Here is a 23,299-nt window from a genome sequence, read left to right as displayed (position 1 = left end):
AGCTCTATTAAATAAAATATACTAAGTGCTTTTGTGTATATTTTATAAAATATGAAATGAAATCTAAAGAAATATTTAAAACTGTGGGCTTAAATATCTGTAAATTCATTCATTCATTTATCTGTTAACTCAGCAATTATGTGCTCAGTGCCAGCCATGTGTCTGCCACTATTGTGGTTGCTGGGTACCTTAAAAGCCTGAATATGCCTTTTGGAACTCTTAAAGCGTAGCTTAAATTTCAGGAGAATCTAATTTAATTAGTGGAAGTTGGTTCTCTGCTAAGAAGAAGGGTGTTAGAAAAATCGAAGTCAATATTGGCCTTCACTTGCTCCTCAAGTCTCAGGCAGCAGTAGCAATGGTGTGCTGCAGGAACTGCCTCTCCTCCATTCCTCCCAGCCTGGCTGCATCGGAAAGTGCTCAACAGCCCCGAGTAAAATAAAGATCTGCTCAATTAACCAGTTGATTGAATCAATGATGATAGCCAATCAAAATTACCCTAATTCTGGAAAGGACTTTTTTTTTAACCTAAATAATCCACATTAATAGTCTAATATATCAATCAAGTGAATAGTGATTATTATCAAATTATCAGTTAACTAAACCTAAGTGTCTTAATGCTGCTTACTAGTAGGCACATCTCAAATTTTGCATAGCTGTAGGCTCCCTTTCTTTTGTGCCTCTATCATGCCCCCATTTGTATGCTTATAATTTTTATTACAAATAAATATCTGTTCTGCTGAATCACTGATTTCTTTCTTTTTTATTTCTTTATTAAAACTCTTGATTTACATTAGAGTCTATAGGAGGATGGTTGATTTTCTTAATTGCTTTGATGTGCATTAGAAACAAGAAATGTCCCTGGCTGACGTTTGCTCAGTGGTTAGAGTTGGCCTGAGGACTAAAGGGTCCCGGGTTCGAATCAAGTCAAGAGCAGGTACCCTGGGTTGAGGTTTCCCCCAGTCCCCCGGGTCAGGGTGTGTGGGAGCATGCAGGAAGCAAACAGTTGATTTCTCTCTCTCTCTCTCTCTTTCTCATCCTCCTTTCCTATTTCTCTAAAAAATCAATGGAAAAAATATCCTCCAGTGAGGATTAACAAAATAAACAACCACAAGAAACAAATGAATGTACTTTTTAAAATAAAGGTAGCACTTGAGAGCAGGATTAGGAATGACTTTTCACCATTCTGGTATTAAGAGTGTGTTTGACCCACAAAACATAAATTCTCTCCTACTGTTTAGAATGACTATTTTTTGGCAGACAAAACTGCCTAGTAATTCATTGATTTCTTCTCCTTCTATTTAAAAATATTTAAATATTGTATTTAACTCAAGCATAATTTTTAAGTATCAAGAGAAAAATACTAAGGCATCACCTTAACATTTGCACAATTCAAACATCCTATCTATGTTTTACCAAGAATTTTATATTATGAAAATTGGGTGGCTAAGTTGTTTTTTGTTTTTTTGTGGGTTTTTTTTGTGCTTTTTTTTTTGCTCACATTTTTGTAAGAAAAATATTGAGTAAAATAAGTATTCATTGGGACACAATGGTCAGTCTTCTTTTCCTCCCTATTCCCCAAATTTCTTTTTTAAAAATTATTGATCAAGTGATAGTTTTATTATTTGGCTCAAAAGTGTTGGATCAAGGGTGTCCAGATGACTTGGCACTTCCGGGAAGGATCATACCCTACATTAATGTGAGAGTGGGGGGCAACGGGAAGGATGCTAAGGGCTCCAGGATGGGGCAGAAATTAGTAGAAACTAATTCAGGCCATTGCTAGCTACCCAACCAGAGCCAATAGATCTACTGACTATTTCTCCACTTTAAAATGTACTGGTAAGCACAGTGACCACTGAGTTGGTGTAGCGGGTCAAAGGAGAATGTTTTCTAATGTGCCCAGTAAGCACTCACTTATTGGAGCTTGGCCATATCCTGTTCCTTCAGTCCCAACCTGCCCTCCCAACCCTGCCAAAAGGAGAATTAAATGGGCCTTGCATCTGACAGGAAACCCTATCTCTATTGATCCTATGCTGTGCCTGTGGTTAGCACGTGTGGGTTCATGCAGTGCAGGTTTTAGCTTTTCCTTTGGACTGTGAATTCCTTAAGGGCACAGATGTTGTCATGTTCATCTTTGTTTGGCCACCATTTTACAATTTATATTTGTTGCATAAGTATATGTTAAAACAAAATGAAATAAAATGGATGTAGAATCCACCAGAAAGAAAGTTGTTTGTCTTTCAAATATGATTATAGACGAATTTTACACTCAAGCATGCATCGTATTATACTGAGTACTTTTTATGTGAAATATTCCCAAGCCCTTCTTATTGGCTGCAACACACTTCAAATATGTAGAAAACTCCTGTTGAGTCCATGAGGAAAAAGAAAATAGCATTTTAAATGACTTATCTAAGGTAATTCAGCTATTTAAATGCATTTTTCACTGCAAAACACTACTGACTATCAATGTAACGTTTCTACAAGACTCTCTCTTCTACTTCAGCAATGGGGGAAAGGCCCAGTGAGCTTTAGTTGAGATGCTCATTTTTTTAAAGAACTAATTTCTAATTTTCATTGCCTTGAGGAACTCAACAAACTCCTTGTATAGATGTAGATATAAACTAAACAAACCAGCTCCATCTCTGTGTCCCGGATTTCATTTCATTTTTAAGTTTCGTGCTGTGACCTTTGACCAATGTCACTGTCCTTAGCAAGTACATCAAATCTTTCTAGTTGATAATTATCTGTGTTCCTTAAAATCTAGCCATAAATATTTCTGTTAGCAACAGCTGGAATGTCATGATAACCAAGATAAATATCAAGCTGGGAATAGTATCAATTATAAGCAATTATCTATCACAAGACCACCTGGAGGTATGGCCCCTGATGCTACTTCATTTTTTGTCCCTTTGTCTTGTCAATCATTAGCACCTGACTTATACTATAAAAGAAGTACTATAACAGGCCGTCCGTCTGCCCCAGCCCAATCTTCCCTAAGCAAATTACCTATAATAAATTTTATTATAGACTATGGAGTTGCCTGCTTCATCTTTCAGTCTGAAGATACCTTTTCATTATGGTGGCCATTACACCTTTGACACACCGTCAGACAATCCTCTGTTATTTTTGTCATGTGCTTACCACACACCTTTAGTGTCTCATCTGCAATTTTGCTTTGTATCTCTCAACAGTCTGTTTACTCCAGACTGTCTTTGTATTGGGTCCTCTGAGAGAGTAACTCACTTGCTAGTAAAACTGCTCTGTTCCAAATTATAGATAGTACTAGAGATAATAATAATAATGTGGCCAACACTTACATAGCACCTACTATGCACTAGGTGTCATTCTAAGCACTTTTCACTCAATAACTCACATTCATCTTCTGAGGTAGATAGTATTATCCCTATTTTGCAAATGAGAAAACTGAGGTTAAGTAACTTGCTCAAAGCCCCATATCTGGTAAACAGTGAAGCTGGAATTTGAACCCAGGCAGTCTATCAGAATCAGTGCCTATAACCACCAAGCTCTACAGCTATGGGGCACAATGAATTCAATGGATCAGCTACATTTAGAGCTTCATCTACATGCAGACAAGGCCTGTATATGCTAGTGGGGAAGTTCACTACCAGAATTCTGTATCATCTACTTAACTTGCAAACCTGGGGAGAGTACACACTTCTGCTCTACTGCCATCATGCCTAGCATCAGCTCTGAATTCAGGCAGAGCCTGAGTCATGGCTAAAGTCTATAGTAGATGTTCAGTAAGTACTTGCAGAATACAAAGCCATTATTAAACAGCAAAGGGAGAGAGCAACATCTTCATGGTTGAAACCAATAGACCTTCCCTTCTTATGAGCTAAGGAATTACTTTTTAATGTTAGTGTTGTTTTCCGTATATCCTTGTATGCAACATAATATGGTGGTATTCTCAAACTGAGCACTGGTTTGCTGCACAAAGCACATGACTCATGGCCTCTTTGTTTACACTAAATTATTGTAATTTAAGATGGCTGCTGTGATAGTTTGATGTCCAGCTACTTGCAATGTTGGTTAGCGAATATAAACTAAGAAGTTTGGAGTCAAAACAGAGATTCTTGTTTCCAATAAGTATGCAATATAGTGACTTGGTGTGGGGGTGTCAATTTGATTACTTCAATATCTGTTACCTAAATATCTCAAAAAGAAATAGCGTCTGTTTCAGTCTTATCTTGTAGACTGTTATAAAACCAAATGAGATCATGTCTATAAACTGCTGTGAGGTCTTTGGTGGAAAATACATTACAAACAGTGTGTCTTCTTATACATAATAACTTGTTGCTGATAAAGAGCTCAAAATTACCTTCCATGGAATGTGATTTGGAAATTAATGTCAGTCTCCTTTTCACTTACTTTTGGAAATGACATATTTTCTAAAATAAGAAGTGGAAAGTTCCAGGGGCAAGGTTAAACTGTTAGAATAAAGTTTTTCTTTATTTAGAGTTCTCTCCAAAACTAAATAAACAAACAAAACCAACTGGATGTGTGTAATCCTTGTGGAATAACAACTATCCAATTGCTATATAATCGAGGAAGGGGAGGGTTGCTGCTGTTATCTTTGTGTGGTTGTTGTTTCTGAACCACTTATTATATTGCACTTCTGACACACCCATTTATCTAGACCCTGAGGTTTATTCTATACGTACAAAATAAACTAATAAACAAGTCAATATTCAAGATTATCTGAGTGAAAAGAATGTCACAAATGTGTCACAACTTTCTAACCATATCGGATTCTGGCACATTGGGTATTGGCAGAGGTCAATTCTCGGCCCACTGGGTCAGTAACTGGGATCCAAGATTGTCTGTGACCCTGGAGGCAATGTCATAAGCTAGCAGCATGATTGCCATGACTGATCTGGCGAGGTGGGCACCAAGAGTCAAGCCAGAGGCCACAGTCAAGGTGCGAAGCTGAGGTAGGAACGGAAGCGTAACCAAGGACCTGGCATATAGAGGACTGAGTGGATTTAGCACAACATTTTGTGGCCATTTCAACTGACTTATATGTCTACCTGCACAGGCTTTCCCTGCTGAGCAACTTATAGGCACCAGACAAACTCTGGCCAGATATTTTGGGCGAACAGAAGCAATTGTATAGCAATTAGTATCATAAGTATTCACTTTACATGGCCGAATAAAGCCTGAGCCTTAATTCTCTATGGAGAATTAAGTTATTTCTTCCAGGATTTTCTAAATTCATGCCTCAATCAATTTCATTGAAACAGGCCAAAGCCACTCCACAGGGCAGGTGAGGGGAGTGGCTGCTGTGAACGGAAAACTACTGACAGTACTGTCTACACTGTGAGTCAACCCAAGGTTGGCCAAAGGTCTGTGTGTCTAGAGGAGGTGAGGGGAGGTGCTCAGCATGAGGTCAAGGTAGTGCAGGACTTGGGAGGGAGCGTGGCCAGCAGGAAAGATCATTGTTGTCCATTTCACAACTCATCATGGGGTCTAAAGGGTCAGGGTGTCAATGGCCCTGAAGAAGGTTGCATTTACTCTGCTTCTGGGCAAAGGCAGAGTCTCTCATTTGAATTGTAAGGCTAAAAAAACACACACAAACCGGATCTTAACCATGCCATTCAAAATATTCCACCTTGTAGAATAAATGTATTGGATAGAACCATGTGAAATTGCCACTATTTAACTGTTTGTGACCCTAAAATATTTGTATTGCTCAAGTAGCTATTCCTGTTGAGTGTTTATTGCATGTTATTTAATCATATTGATATTGTTGATTAATTTATTTATTGTTTCAATGAAGGAAATGGAAATTACTCAATGTAAACACATCAGTTAGATGGTGCTTCTAACTCAAGGGGAATTATCTGTAGAATGACCCCTTAAGTTGTTACCTCAAGTCAGACAGAGCCATGTAAAGAGTCCAAAGTTCAATCAAATATAACTTTAAGTATCTTTAAGGGTTGTATGGTCCTAAAAGTACAAAAGAATGCAAGAATAGATCAAGTTCCAAGGTCTTTATAATGGCATTTCTTAGGATCCCATTAAATTCAAAGGTGTAGAGTGACAAGGAAAATGACCTCTATGGGTCTACGGGACTTACTGATAAGCAGGAGTTACAGGCTCCCAGCAGTGACAGGGGAACAGGTCCTGCATTTAGGTTGACTCCAGATGAAGGGCAGATGATTGCTACCCTCTTGAAGTTAAGGAATTGACAGAATACTATAAATAGGTTAAGCACCCACCTTGGAATCACAAAAGAGAATTCAGGCAGCTTTCCACTTAAATCTCTATTAGCAGATAGGATCAGATCAACTGCAGGAAAACAGGCCACACATGACCTGAAGCCCTTCCAGAAGTGATGATGAACATGCTGACTACATTTCAAAGGACTCTCAAGCTCTGCCCAAGAGGTTTCAAATTATCTTTTGGTTGATGTCTTCCAACACCCGGAGGGCACTTGCTGTTATCGTCAATGATCACTTCTATTCCTCGACTTTCTATGCAGAAGTGTGGGCTGCCAGGCCAATACTGACTCTCACCAACACAGCCACCCTGCCAGGAGGCTGGCTACAGGGATTCTGGAAAAAGACTGCCTTGGCCAGAAATGACTGTGCTCTAATGAAATGAGATCTTTAAAATACCTTAGAAGCTTACTTAATGTGTTGGTAAATCCAAAGCATGAATCCAGCTGCTATCTTTTCATCTCTTATGCTAATAATACCCATCTGTGTTGTTGCATTTACATTACAAATTGGAAGAAAGCTGATGTCAGACAGGCTGAAAAGACTTTTAAATAGCAAAAGTGAGGGCAAAGGGCAGTTGCTTAATAAGTCAAGTTATTTATTATAGCATTCATTCACTTATTCATTCAACATTTACAGATTGCCTTCTGTGGGCCAGACCCCATGATCAGCACCATAGTTATAAAGATTTGTGGGGTGAGATAAAAGATAATTAAACTAAATACTAAATGACAAGTGAAATAGTGGAAAGATTTATGAGATATAAGAGCAGTACAGAGGAAAGAGTGCTTAATTCTACTTGGGAGAAATTACCCTGAAATTATTCCAGGTGTTTCAGGTGGTTTTAAAGAATGATAATTCCTTTCCATTGGGTTGTAGAGGGAAGGAAAGAAGAGGTTCTAGGTAGAAACAAGCACATGCACAGAGACATAACTCAGCATACCACGTTTATGAGATTTCAACTATCACTTGAGCAAAGTTTGCAAAAGAGAGAGCAGCAGCTATAAGGCTAAAAGTTTAATTAATATCCAATCTTAAATCAAAGTTATTTTAGAAACAATGGAAGTTATGGAAGGTTTTCAAGGAGGGCATGCTCTGGTCAGATTTTCATTTAAGGAGGTCCGTATGGTGGCAGTCAGAGGGCTGCATTAGGAAGGGAAGGAAGAGAAGGATAATCAGCAATAGTCCATGTGAAAGAGGTCGAGGCCTAATCAAAGGCTGGGGAAATGGGATGGGGGAAAATACATGTGCAATAAACATTTGGGAGGTAGAATTATCGGGCTTTCGAACAATAGATGGCAAATGCAGTTAGCAAGGCAGAAGGTTAGGGTGGCCTGCCAGAGTTTCACTTGGTGATTTGTACTTATTGTGGTATGCTAGACTAGAGCTTCTCACACCATTGTAATGAAGAATGAATTTTTTCTTTTTTATTTCCAATATGTGAAAAACAATTTGTGATCCCACTCGCTGCACATGGCTGGTGTGTTGCTTGAGCCATAGGCAACTCACCACACATTTAAGTTTTTCGTCAGTACCCAAACTGGTTATACTCTGTTCAACAAGATGAATCCACTCATTGCCTATTTAGAGGTAACAGCAGTGTCAAATTGTTATCAAAGCTTCTTAATGTCTACTCTCAAATTTCTATTCTTCTCTTCTTGTGGGTAGTTAATAACAAATTGTTCATGACTTAGCATTAGTTTGTGGACCACGTTTTGAGTAGCTCGATTATTATAAAAATAAATTTTAAAAAGTCCCCAAATCTCAGTGGATTAATGCAATAGTAGTATGTTCCATGCTCAGTGCCCACTTAACTGCCTGCGGTGAATAGTCCTGGTTGATGAATGATTCATCTGCACCTGGTGACTCAGGGACCCAGGCCCCTTCCATATTTTGGATAACCTCTTAATCTAGATACTAGATACATCTGAGGGCGGGGGGTGGTGGAGAAGTAAAAGAATATGGGTGGTAAACACCCACTTCTTAAAAACTGTGGACCAGAACAGCACAAATCACTTTCACTCATATCCTTATAACCCATAGGCTAAAACTCAGTCACATGGACCCACCTAACTGCAAGGGAGGCTGGGAAATGTAGTCCAGCAGTAAACCTAAGAGGAGAAAGTGGATATGGGGAAACAGCCTGAAAACTCTACAACATGACTACTCCAGATGATACTCAGAATGACTGCTGACAAACCACTTAATTCCTTCCATAGATTGTGTTCAGGCTGGGATTGTGGTCAGGACAAAGAAAGATGTACTAGTATTACTCAGAGCTCAAGGCTCCTCCACAGTCTGAGCTTCAACATATCTTACAGTTGTGTTTGGATTGTGGACAGTTCAGAAACAAGCAAAGACACATCTATGACTTGTGCACAGGCATAAGCGCATGTTCAATTAAATATGCAGGGGATATCACATGCATATGCATGGCAACTCAGAGGTAAAATCTACTGTTTTCTCACTGTGCAGGGCTGATGCTTTTTATATAAGCCTATGCATGTACAATTTTTATATTTATATATGTGACTTTTACTTCTTGGCTTCATTTGGCTGCCATATGAGTCAAAAGCAAACCTTTTAGTGTGGGTCACATTGATTCCTCTTTCAGGACAGACTAGGGACTTCATGAGAGGAACAAGACCATTTTACTACAGCACAATCAGAGTCAATGTGGTTTTAGACTTATTTGTCCTACACGCATTCACTGACTAGATAGAGTCTTGGCTCATTAGTTTTAAGAGGACAGCTAAATCATCCACATTTCACAGAAAACTTAATGTGTTATTTAAAATGTCACCAAAATAAAGAAACATGAAAATGTCACCACTGCTCTCTGTCTCCTCTTTATTCCTCTTCACAATTTAACTAGTTTCCTTTAATACCTTTCCATTTTCTCTGCAATGAGAGAGAGAGAGAGAGAGAGAGAGAGAGAGAGAGAGAATAGAGAGAGAGAGAGAGAGAGAGAGAGAAGGCAAATATTTTTAAGGGTCATTGGGTTAAATTCCAGGCATGAAAAAAATGTGTTGCCACCTACTACCCTCAGAAACCACCTCTTGTAACTGTATGTGAGGAGCCATCAAATATTCCAGTATGGTGGCTAAGAAGACGGCATCCTATTTGGAGGTGCAGAATTGAAGTTCCTACCCAGCTGAATCTGAGCTGCAGCTTCCTCTTCTATGAGATCTGGGCAACCTCACAGGATTGTTGTTTCAATACGTGAAGCCCTTCAGACAGAGCCAGGCATATAGCAAGACTGGATGAAAGGTGGCCCTACTTCCTAGTAGTGGTGGTCCGTGCCCTCACAGACTTCAGAGCCCAACCCCCGCTCTGAGTCTTGAAGCAGAAAGACACTGCTGCTCCTTCTCTGTGGGCTGCTGTTCTGTGGAAGAGAAGGAAGAAAGCGGAGCACTGTTACTCGCTTGCTGTATTCATTTCTTGTGCCTGCTGTAACCATAAACTGGGTGGCTTAACACAATAGAAATTTATTCTTTCACTGCTCTGGGAGCTGGAAGTCTGAAATTAAGGTGTGGGCAGGGTTGGTTCCTACTAGAGACTCTGAGGGAGAATCTGCTTCCTGCTTCTCTCCTGCCTTCTGTTGGATGCTGGCAACCCTGGGCATCCTTTGTCTGCAGGTGCTCCACTCCATGTCTCTGTCTCCATCTTCACACGGCATTCTCCCTGTGTGCGCGCCGGTGTCTCTGTTTTCTTTTCTTTCTTTTTTTTTTTTTTAATATATTTTATTGATTTTTTACAGAGAGGAAGAGAGAGGGATAAGTTAGAAACATCGATGATAGAGAAACATTGATCAGCTGCCTCCTGCACACCTCCTACTGGGGATGTGCCCACAACCAAGGTACATGCCCTTGACCGGAATCAAACCTGGGACCTTTCAGTCTGTAGGCCGACACTCTATCCTCTGAGCCAAACAGGTCAGGGCTGTTTTCTTTTCTTTTAAAGACACCAGTCATTGGATTAGGGCCCACCCCAATCCAGTATGAACTCAACCTGATTATATCTGCAAAGACCCTTTTTTCTAAATTAGGTCACACTCACAGGTTCTGGGGATTAGGACTTCATTGTATCTTTGGGGGGAAACCATTCAAACAATAACATAGGATGGCAAAAAAACAGCCACTGTTTCTTTTTAGTGTCCAATGTCCTTCAGTGCCCTGGAGTACCTTCCACCGTTTGCCTTAGCAAAGGCATAGCAGGGAAGAAAGAACGTTCCCCATGGAGAACTGAGGTAAATTAACCTTCACTAAGTATCACTGGGCCAGGTCCCCTGGAAGCAGAGTGGTGCCAGCAGGGTCCTGAATGACAACGTATTCCCCTCTTTTTCCTGAACAAGTTCTGAAGAGGAAGAGCTATTGCTGCCCACCGGCCGTTTCTACATCGTCTTCTTCTCTGGACCCTCTGTCTTGACTGTCAGCGTGAAAACAGAAGAGCATGTTGGATGAAACTCCTCCTGCCCTGAGGGCTAGCAGCATGGGTGCATTGAAAACTGTTCCATAAAATAAACTATCTTCTTCCAACTCTGCCCCATTCAGGTAGGAGAAGTTCAAGGTGCTCATCACGTGGTATCTTTATTAAAACCTGCTCAGCTATCTGAGTTAACACTCTCGCTTTATATCAGAATGGATAAGACTTCCCAGTGATGCTTGTCAACACCCAAAATTGGTCTACACGGCCACAGCTCAGTTATTTTCTTTTTTTTCTTGGTCTGTCAAATTTTTTCTGTCTGTCGTGAAAAATAACATTTGGAAGGGAAGACGTTTTTAAAAAATATCAAACTCTTTGCATGCAAGATTCAAACATTTTTAAATCATTTAAAATAACAAAATTGCTCTGAGAAAAAAAATGTAATCCTGAATCACAAGCACACTGCAAGATCTTGGGATGAAGAGTAGGTGCCTGTAGGAACTATTTAAATTTTATCAAGATCAGCAAGGACCCAAAAACCTGTTGCTGTAACCTTTGCTGTCATATCTTAAGATATATGAAAATAAGGGAGCTCACCTTCCCAAATTCATTCTGGGCACTATTTTAATTGTTGACAGAATGATTTATCTTACAAATACCCAAAAGAAAATAGACCTTGGTGCCTGCATTACTGGTTTTTTAATATAATTGTTCAGCCTTTTTTTTTTTTTTTGTAATTAAAAGGAAGACTAAAAGGCATACAGCACAGCATTCTTTGAAAGTAGCAATGCACTTCTATTTCCAATACACACCTCAAGGGTTATTTTAAATTGCTCAGGACCCTCAAGAGGGACCATACTCTCATCAAAACACTTTGATCACATGAAGACATTATCAATATTAACATTTCAGCCTGGTTAGACAATACTATCAGATCTAAAGTATAAGTGAGAAGTCAGCTTTTAAAGGATCAAAGCTCATAGGCAGTACAGCTACAGGTCAACCTTGCTTCAAAGGTGAGACAAAGACCAACAGGTGTGTGAAATCTAGTAGGCTGCAAGTAGATATAGGCTGAAAAAAAAGTCAGAGCCAAAGCTTTGATGGAGACTTGTTGACTATGACAGTGTTGAGATTTGATGTTGCTATATTGTCTTAGTCCGTTTAAGCTTATAATAAAACTAGAGGCCTGGTGCACAAAATTCGTGCACGGAGGGTGTGTCCCTCAGCCCAGCCTGCACCCTCTCCAATCTGGGATCCCTCTCACAATCCAGGACTGCTGGCTCCCAACTGCTCGCCTGCCTGCCTCCCTGATTGCCCCTAACCACTTCTGCCTGCCAGCCTGATCATCCCCTAACCCAGTGGTCAGCAAACTCATTAGTCAACAGACCAAATATCAACAGTACAACAATTGAAATTTCTTTTGAGAGCCAAATTTTTTAAACTTAAACTTCTTCTAACACCACTTCTTCAAAATAGACTCACCCAGGCTGTGGTATTTTGTGGAAGAGCCACACTCAAGGGGCCAAAGAGCCGCATGTGGCTCGCAAGCCGCACTTTGCCAACCACAGCCCTAACCACTCCTCTGTCAGCCTGATTGATGCCTAACTATTCTTCTGCCAGCCTGATTTCCCCTATGCCCTCCCCTGCTGACCTGGTCACCCCTAACTGCCCTCCCCTGCCGGCCTGGTCACCCCTAACTGCCCTCCCCTGTTGGCCTGGTCACCCCCAACTGCCCTCCCCTGCTGACCCAGTCACCCCTAACTGCCTTCTCCTGCCAGCCTCATCACCCCCAACTGTTCTCCCCAGCTGGTCTGGTCCCCCCTCCCAACTGCTCTCCCCTGCAGGCCTGGGTCCCCCCAAACTGCCCTCGCCTGCAGGCCTGGGCCCCCCCCAACTGCCCTTCCCTGCAGGCTTGATCACCCCCAACTGCCCTCCCTTGAAGGCCTGGCCCCTCCCAACTGCCCTCCCCTGCTGGCCTGATCACCCACAACTGCCCTCCCTTGCAGGCCTGATCCCTCCCAACTGCCCTCCCCTGCTGGCCATCTTGTGGCAGCCATCTTGTGTGTTGGAGTGACAGTCAATTTGCGTATTACTCTTTTATTAGATAGGATAGAGGCCTGGGTGCATGGGTGGGGGCTGGCTGGTTTGCTCTGAAGGGTGTCCCCGATCAGGGTGGGTGTTCCCTTGGGGCGTGGGGCAGCCTGGGAAAGGGGCCTGTGGTGGTTTATAGTCCGGCCATGCCCCCCGGTGACCCAAGCACAGGCTGGAAGCAGGTATCTGGGATTTATTTATCTTCTATAATTGAAACTTTGTAGCCTTGAGCGGAGGCCAGGGCAGGCCAGGGCGGAGTGAAGCTTGGCTTCCTCCATCGTCAGGGGCAACCCAAGCCTCCTGCTTGCTCCAGCTCCATGGCCGCTGCCATCTTGGTTGGGTTAATTTGCATACTCGATCCTGATTGGCTTTTGGGCGTGGCTTGTGGGCATATCGGAGGTATGGTCAATTTGCATGTTTCTCTTTTATTAGATAGGAAGACCGAGTGGCTTATAAACAGCAGAAATTTGTTTCTCACAATTCTGGAAGCTAGAAAGCCCAAGGTCAAGGTGCTGGCAGATTCAGTGTCTGGTAAGGAAGGCCCACATCCTGGTTCATGGACATTTTTTCACTGCATCTTCACATGGTGGAAAGGACAAGGGAGCTCTCTGGGGTTCTATAGGGCACTAATCCCACTCAAGGGGGCTTCACCCTCATGAGCTCAATACCTCTCAAAGCCCCATCTTCTAATACCATTATTTTGGGGGTTAAGATTTTAAACATTGAGTCCATAACATGTCCCAAGTGCATTCCAAGTGGTTTTTTGTACTTGATTTCCTCTAACACTCAGAGGTCTTTAAGATAATATCTATTTGGCTGATACATAAAGATATGTACCAATGTAGATTAGATCAAGAAAGGTAACTTTTATATCAATTGAAAACATAACATTTTAGCTTTCCTTAGATCATTAGATACATTGTTTATGACCTGTCAAAAAGAAATGTCCAAAAGAAGACTCTCAGACCCACGTATGAAGCCAGGCTATTGATAAAACTTACCAAAAAAAAAAAAGAAAGAAACCATGACTTTTATAAAAACAAATAATAAAACATCTAAAAGCACAGAATATCTCCCTTTTAAAAAAAATACTGTTCTAAATTAGGAGAATGGAGCTGTTGTCTTTAAAACTGAATTGCTCTTTTAGTTTAACATGTTTCTGAAATTTATGGCTTTATCCTAAGGTAGAATTGACTAAAATTTAGCATGTAGAGAAAGAAGGATTTTTAAAGCCAGGCCGGTGTGGCTCAGTGGTTGAGTGTCGACCCATGAATTAAGAGGTAATGGTTCGATTCCCGGTCAGGGCACATGCCCTGGTTGTGGCTCGATCCCTGGTGGGGGTCATGCAGGAGCCAGCCAATGGATGATTCTCTCTCATCATTGATGTTTCCATCTCTCTCTCCCTTTCTCTCTCTCTGAAGTCAGTAGGAAAAAAACACACCACATATTTAAAATTTGGTAACTGAGAAGTTTCTGAAGCAGATATTTTGTTATAGTTAAGTAGTTAAATGGTAGCTAAGGAGGGAGAAGCATGTAAATATGAGTTTTAGAGAATCCCTTAATTCATCACTTACTTCACACTAGCATGTGACACATGAAGATGATTTTTTTTCCATTAATTTGATTTACCATGAGAATGTTTTTTATTGTAGTGCTGGGAAGGTGGAGAATATCTTTCTTTGGTGGACATAAAATGCCAAATCATATCGTCAGTCAAAACCTGTTGTGCTACAAGTACATAGATCACAGAAACATGGTGTGGTCATTTCTATTTTTATTTTCTGTATTGTAAATGAAAAATAACAGACTAGATAGATGGTCATCTCTCTGACCTCCACCCCCACAGATGCTCTGTCAGACATCTGCGGAACCACATGGCAAATTTATTACTTAGGGGACAGCATTTCTCTGATGTTCAGTGTTTCCCTTTGCTTTTGGCCCTGGGACTCAGGAGCATGGGCCAAAGGTCTGATCACACTGTGGTCCTATTTCAACCAGAGGATGCTGGGAGTGTCCCAGCCAGAGGTTTTGTGAATTGCTGTACCAGATGGTGTGTGAGACAGTCTTCTCCAGCAAGGGCTGAGTTTTATCACAGGCAAATTGAAAACATTGATTGAGCCAAAAAATAAAAAAGGAGCTTTCCTCTTCATTCCAGTCACTATTTCCACTTAATTCCAGCATCTGTAAATGTCCATTTCCTTAATTATATTGGGAATTATTGGTTACAGGTAGAGCAACAATGATAGAAAGAATTTTGTTGAATCCTTTGGGTCCTAGGAAGGAAATCCAGGAAGAGCACATTCTTACTGTGGCCAGAAAGTTGATTCATTTTCACTCTAACCCAAGAAGCAAAACATTTCATACTAATTTCGGTCTTACTGCTGCCCTTCAATGAATAAGTTAATGCAGTATTGAGTTACGATAGTTATTTGTTGGAAGGTGCCGGCCTGGCTTTACAGGGGTATGAGAAGGGGTGGGAGTGACCCCAACATGAAACCAGAGGTTATTTATGAAATAGACTGTGCCTGTGCAATTAAAGACTAAGTTTCTCATTTGGGAGGTAGAGCCGGGACTACATTCACCTGCTGAGATGCTCAAGCTATGCTCAGAGAGTGGGCTTCTCCTCACCAGATACACGTGAAACACAAGCACGCTTGGATGCTACCTCCCATTAGACCTGCCGGCAAGGAACGCAGCAGAGATTGTGTGTCTCACTACTCCCCAGGGGGCTGAGCACAAAGCGGGCAGGGGAGGGAAATCCACTCCCAGGCGGCAGGCACAGCTCAGGGGACAGGCAGCACTCCTCAGGTGGTCTCAACTGGTGCCTCCCAGTGGCTCAGACCGGGTGACCACTCTGTCCCATCAGTCTGCCCCAGAGAGAGAGGGCCACCAGGTTCTATTTAAGGAGTCAACTGTCATTGAAAATCCCAGGCACAAGCAACCCACCAGTGTTTTAAGGATATATTGCTACACACCAAAAACACTCCTCAGGTTTTAATATAGCATTTGCAACTATATTCAAACTGCTGCCCTAAATTCAAGCTGCACGGGCCATCTGTATACGTGAGGCTCACCAGCTCCAGCTAACTCAAGATAGCCTGCCAACCGAAGGAAGGAAGTCTGTTACCAAGTGGTATTTGTTTGAGAAAAATACAAACCTCAAAAGTCCCAGGATTCTTCTGCCAAAACACAGAGTTAACATCAACGTTTTCAGTTTTGATGGACCTGTTTCCATGGCAAGCCCAGCAAGGTGTACCTTCCCTGGGTGTTTACTCTTGAGTATGACTAAAAATAGCATCACAGAGGAAGCCTGACCCACTTCAGTTTAAGAGGTATAAGATCACTTTCTGATTAAAGCTGTTAATTCAGAACCTCCTACACTACACTATTGTATCCGTAGGAGGTAATTAAAGCCTGAATTCCTTCTCGTGGAGACTGAAGGAAGCAGGATATCATGGAGACAATCGTAGGAGTGGGAGCCGTGGGTTCTTCCACTGGTGCAAAATTAGTCTATTTCATACATATCCCTGTAATGCCAGGCGGGCACCTTCCAAAAGTGTGATCTTAGGTGAGTGTTTTTTTTTTTTCTTTTTTTTATAGTATATATATATATATATATATATATATATATATATATATATATTATTGATGTCAGAGAGGAAGGGAGAGGGAGAGAGAGATAGAAATATCAATGATGAGAGAGAATCATTGATTGGCTGCCTCCTGCACACCCCCTACTGGGGATCGTGCCCACAACCCGAGCATGTGCCCTTGACTGGAATCGAACCTGGGACCCTTTAGTCCGCAGGCCGGCGCTCTATCCACTGAGCCAAACCAGCCAGGGCATTAGGTGAGTGTTTTGAATTCTGGGCCTATTTTCCCAGTTTGCACAATGAAAAATTATGCCTAGGTCTCTTGAGATCAGATTCAGTGCTAAAATTCTAGGAATGTCTAATTGTGCTACAGCCTAGAAAAACTGTCCAGCATTCATTTTCAAGACTTGTATCTAGAAGTTTACTTTCCAAGTTGCCTACTTGTTGAATCAGTATTTGCACAGAACTTCTGCAATAATATTTTACAGGAATAGTCACGCTTGCAGAAATACAGAACTCTTGTGTTTCATCACTTTATTTTTGTGTGTTCACATTGTGTTTTTCACAAGACTGTTTTTTTCTTCCTTTTAGTTTTCAACTTTAAAATATTTTTAACCATTGCATCAGCCATGAGAACACAATGTGAGCCAGGGTTGAATTTGCTTATTTGAGAAAGGGTTAATGTTACGTCTCGAGTGTCAATTTGAGATTTTACAGCAAGGTAGCAGTAAGTAAACACTTAACCAGTCATCGGAAGCTAAAATACACACATACACATATGTATGTATGTGCATATACATATATATGTGTGTGTATATATATATATGTATATGCATATATATATACACACACACACCATATTAATTGTCATCAAAAGTTAAAAGCAAATTACCATATTCCACTTAAATAATGTTTTAGAAATATCTATCAGGCATAACATGATATTTGTAATAAAAAAACTTTAGTGGGCAAAGGTTCTAAAACCACAAGATATCATATTCAAATCAAGATGTTAAACACTTTCCTTAAATCTCTACCTGTCTCATTTCAGATCCAGAACCCCAGCTTTACTGTCACTAGTCCTGCTACTTGGAAAATGACTTGGCGTAAATTTCCTGCGAGTCTGTCCTAGAAATCGCCCCACAGTCTCAATAGTATTATAAGAGTCTCCCATTTAAGAAGGCTGCTCTAAGCAAGTCTAGATTCTGAAAACTAGGACCTTTGTTCCTCAACCGTAAACAATTCTAGATGGTTTTTAGGGTGTGTGTGTGTGTGTGCGTGTGTGTGTGTGTGTGCGCGCACGCGTGCACGCGCACATGTTTGTGTGTTTCTCTGTGTGTGCTCACATGTTTCCTCCCCTCTTTTTAGCTTAAGCAAGCAAATGCAGTGCATGCCAACTATTTATTTACAATTCCAAATACCTAAATGAGATTCAATAAACATATTTTAACCTGTTTTAGGACAGTGGCTTTAATAACAGTCTTCAGGTTATAGTCAGCATCTGCTACAAGTCACACTTATTTGTAATATGAGTTGACTTTTATTCACATACCTATAAAAGAGAACCATTTTTCACATTTATAGTGATATTATTTATACACTATACAAAGATATATGCAGCTCTTTGTATATGCCAGGTACTCAACAAGCAAAAGCCAAAAAATAATGATATCATACTAAAGGCAGTTACAATATACCCCCTCATAGACACATTTCATCTAGATTTTGCTTCTTAGCAATACCTTAAGAAACACATTCCAGCCCAACCGCAGTGGCTCAGTGGTTGAGTGTTGACCTATGAACCAGGAGGTCATGGTTCGATTCCCAGTCAGAGCACATGCCCCGGTTGTGGTATGTGCAGGCGGCAGCCAATCAATGATTCTCTTTCATCATTGATGTTTCTATCTCTCTCTCTCCCTCTCCCTTCCCCTCTGAAATCAATAAAAATATATTTTTTTAAAAAAGAAACACATTACAAAAGTATATAGAATCCAAGCAATGTGTGAGTTTATAACCATATTTTCTTTCCATGCCAGGCCACTTTAAAAACATGCAAACTGTGTTGATGTGTGAAAATAAGGTCCAAATTTATGCAGCAGGATTCCAATGTGCAAAAAAACCCCAACTTTATTTTCTTTAATTGATCTTACCTTGCTCTTGAGTTCTAAAGTGATTCATTTTGTAATGAAAAAGTGACAGCTTATTCAGACATACTTTGCAGAAAAGAGTGTGGCAGGCCCAGATTTACTGTTCTTAGGAAGGTGTACTTGTAGCATTGGCCCTTGGCTGGCATCTGGGAATCGGGATTTGGGGAGTGTTCCTACCATCCCCAGACGGATAAGAATGAATCATGTGCCTAAACTGTTTATGCAAATAGTGTGGTTTATACCAAACACCTGCTTTCTGTAGGGAGTCTGAAATTCTGGTACCTGCTGGGAAGAGGTACCTATGTGACCAACTGCAATGAAAACCCTGGGCACTGAGTCTGATGAAGTTTCCTGGCAGACAACACTGCACCTGGATTGTCACACTGCACTGCTGGATGCTTTCATGTGTCCTATGTGACACCCTAGGGCCAGGACCCTGGGAGTATGATGATACGCTGAGTTCTATGAATCCTCCTAGAATCCCCAAACCTGGGAGCAGCACACACACACACACACACACACACACACACACACACACACACACAGGGAAAGCGCTGCTCAGCCAGAAGCCAGGCTCATGGCTGGCAAGTGCAGCGGCAGTGGTGGGAGCCTCTCCCACCTCCGAGGCAGCACTAAGGACCCCTTGGGGTATGTCCGCCTGCCAGCTTAGGCCCATTCCCTGTCGGGACTAAGCCAGCAGGCAAACATCCCCGAGGGGTCCCAGACTGCAAGAAGGTGCAGGCTGGGCTGAGGGACTCCCCCCACCTCCCCCAGTGCATGAATGTTGTGCACCAGGCTTCTAGTGGAGAATAATAAGTAAGGCAGGAAAGGGAGTATGGAATGTTGGATTTAGGGCTTGCATTTTAAACAGGGGGGTCATAGAAAGTTTTAAGTTTGTTACTGAAGGAGGTAAGAAAGTGAGTAATTGCGAATAAGCAGAAGGAATAGTTGGTGCAAAGACCCTGAGGCACAAGAGTGTTCAGTTCAGGAACAGCAAGGGGCCAGTGTGGCTGCAGTATAGTGAGCAACAAGCAAGAGGGATAGGAGATGGGTCAGAGCATGCAGGGGGCAGACCAGGTAGGGTCATTACCCACTTCCTGGCTTTTATTCTGAGTGAGACTGGAAGTCGGTAGACGGTTATTCTCAGCCTCTAGAAAAGTGTTTGCCACATGGGACATAAAACTTCTGTGTGTGCACTGGGGCCCCCAAGGCCTCTACCAGGTTAAAATATTTGTTTTTAAAAGGATGGGTGTGGCCGTTTATGGGAAAGACACTGTGGAGCAGTAAAAACAGAAACAGGAAGGACAATAGAAGGGATTGGGGGATGGATTAGATGTGGGGCCAGGGGGGTGAAAAGGAGAGGAGGCCATGGTGATTCCAGGGCTCTCAGCCTGAGCAGTTGTGACAAAGTTGCCCGTTACTGAGGTGGGGAAACTGAGGAAGGAGCAGTTCAGACAGGGGAGTGGGAGTAAGTGGTATCAGGAATTTTGTGCATGTGTTATGCTTGAGATGCCTAATAGTCTAATAAAGATGTAAAGTTATTGTTTTCACTTTGCAGATGAGGAAACTGAGGAACAAAGAGGTTAAGTGACTTGCTCAAGGTCGCACTTGCAAACATTAAAAATTAAAATGACTGTTCCTTGGTGCAATAATAAACATATTTTAATAATAAATATATAAAATAGTTTAATAATAGTAATGTAATATAATGAAAACAAATATTGTATCCTTAATATGCTACTGTTTATCTGCATATGGTTGATGGCCAAGTATTCCACCAAAGTTCAGTTTTCCCCAGAGAATTGTCTCTTGGAAACAGAAGTTCTAATAAGCATTGCCACTTGAGACTGTCGTCCAGCCTAGGATTAAGGAATGATAGCCTAATCCTATCTAATAAGAGGGAATATGCTAATTGACTGCCACACCCTCAAAGATGGTGGCACCTACAGACAATAAGGAGGGAATATGCTAATTGACTGCCATGCCCTAAAAGATGGTGGTGCCCACAGCCACAAGATGGCAGCGCCCTGTCCTCTCAGCCCCCCAACCACCCAGGGCTGGCCCGAGGTGCAGGCAAGCCTCCGATGGCACTGCCCAGCTGACCAGGGCCACCCAAGGCTCAGGTAACCAGGGCCGGCCAAGGCTTGTGCTGCTGGCAGTGGCAGCAGCAGAGGTGTGATGGGGCGTCGCCTTCCCCTGATCCCCAGGTCGCCTCCCGCCCCTGAGGACTCCCAGACTATGAGAGTGGGCAGGCCGGGCTGAGGGACCCCCCTCCAGTGCATGAATTTTTATACACTGGGCCTCTAGTAGTACCATAAATAGAATAGAGGGGCAAGTAAAGAGAACAAATATTATTTCAATACCTCAGAAGGCTACCACAATATGGGAGTACATATGCACAAGATTATTTATTGCAGCCTTGTTTGTAATTGCAAAATTTGGAGACATCCAAATGTTCAAACAGGGGAGTGATGAAATAAACAATGGTGTATCCACACAACAGAAAACTAGGTAGCTGTAAAAATAAATAAATAAATAAATAATAAATAAATAAATAAACAAACAAACAAATACAGATCTTTAGGAACTGATTAAGAGTGATTTCCAGGATATGTTTTTCAGTGAAAAGAGCAAAGTGTAAAAAAATTATATTCTATAGTATGGTAATTTTTATGTAATAAAGAAAATGTAAATATATCTATGAATCTACTTATTTTTGCAAAAATAAATATAGGAAAGACACATCAGCAATAAATATTATTGGTTACTACTGGAATTGGATGGAAGGGATGAGAGAGCAGTATCACTTTTCTGAGTGTGTCTTTTTATACAGTTTAGGTATTTGAGCCACTAAATGTGTTACATGCCCCTCCCTCCAAAATAATAACAATAAAATCAACCCAAATGGGGGAAATCCCTAATAAGGAAAGCACACAGAAACAAATGAACCTAATTGCATTTGAACTTAATAACAAACCACTCTGGAGGGAAGGGAGAAGGGAGAGCCAACCAAAGTAACTTTTGAACACAGTGTTTCAATTCTATACTCTCAGATCAAAGACCAAAAAAACCTCTAAACACATACTGAATTCTACTTATGTTTGTTTTTGCAATGAAATGGCAGAACAATTCTAAAACTACTTCCAGAGAATTCTAGGATTGAGCCTAGATTGACAGTGGGTGCCAGGATTCTCACTACCAGTAATGGGAGCTACAAATACGGAAAGGAGAAATCAGAGCACGAACTTGTGGTGCTGAATCAGCAGAGGCCTTTGTTAGAGCTCATCTTCTCCCTTTGCCCAATTCTGCTTCCTTTCCTTGCATTCTACAGGAGTTCAACCCTAGATGCTTCCTAATAAACTTTCTGCTCACTAATGTCTGTCTGGGGGATTCTCAGGGAACCCAGCCGTGCACATGTGCGCACACATACACACGCACTCACATCCTAGCTATGTCTGCTAAAAGGGCCTAGAAACAATGTCTTGCCAATAGCAATGAGCACACCTAGTGCCCAAATAATATTCTTCACTAAAAGAAACAAGGGCTCCTTGGAGAAGTGACTGATTCAAGGATTGGAACAAAGAAAATAAAAGATGAACCTGAAACATCTTACATCAAAAATATGTGTTTGTTCAAAGAAGAAATGAGCCATGTCAAAAGGATATGAGAAATAGCTTGAAGGGTTCTCACTGGCCAAACCTGGGACAATTTTAACATAAAAAAAAAAATAATGATAGTAACAAATTATGTACAACTGAATAAAATGAGAGCCCACCAGTCTATATTGTTATAAGTAAATCAATGAAAAAAAATGAATGAATGAATGAGAAGGAAAATCTCTTCCCTATAGTAAGATATCAACAAATAAATGTAGAAAGAATGATAGATGCCCTGGCCAGTTTGGCTCAGTGGATAGAGCGTCGGCCTGCGGACTGAAGGGTCCCAGGTTCGATTCCGGTCAAGGGCATATACCTTGGTTGTGGGCACATCCCCAGTAGGGGGTGTGCAAGAGGCAGCTGATCGATGTTTCTCTCTCATCGATGTTTCTAACTCTCTATCCCTCTCCCTTCCTCTCTGTAAAAAATCAATAAATATATATATATATTTTTTAAAAAAGAATGATAGAATGAGAAAATTGGTTTTGGTAAACATCATAGTAATGATAATTCATGCAAAAATCATGAATGGATGCTAAAAACTATTGGGTGAGAGTTTGGTGAGGAGTAGACTATCTACAGAATCTCCTAACATCTCCCCACAAGGTACTTATTGATCACACAAGGGGCAATAGTAGGTTTATGGAGGGAAGCTGGGGAGACACCATCCTCACCAAGTGACCATCACCCACAATGGCACAAACTGGCATCCTACCTCCAGATAAAATGCTTTGAGGACACAACATCATTTTATGGTATTCCTGCCCAAATGCATAATCTCAATCTAATCTGAGAAAACATCAGACACTCCCAATTGAGACACATTCTACAAAATAACTAGCTTGTATTGTAAAAGTTATCAAGGTTATAAAAGACAAAGACAGACTGAGGAACTATTCCAGATTGAGGGAGACTAAGGAGATCTGGCAATGTGTGATCCCAGAGTGGACCCTGGACCGGATGCTTTTCTTCCTCTATTTTATCTTATTTTTGCTCTAAAGCACATTACTGGGATAATTGGCAAAGTTTGAATATGGTCTGTTGATTAGATAATAGTATTTATCAGTGTTTATTTCCTGATTTTAAAAAAATTATACCATGGTTATTTAAGAGATATGCCCTTGTTCTTAGGAAATACACGCTGAAAT

Source organism: Eptesicus fuscus, chromosome 9, assembly GCF_027574615.1.
Source record: "Eptesicus fuscus isolate TK198812 chromosome 9, DD_ASM_mEF_20220401, whole genome shotgun sequence".
In the NCBI taxonomy this organism is placed as follows: Eukaryota; Metazoa; Chordata; class Mammalia; order Chiroptera; family Vespertilionidae; genus Eptesicus; species Eptesicus fuscus.
Note: the sequence above shows the minus strand (reverse complement) of the source record.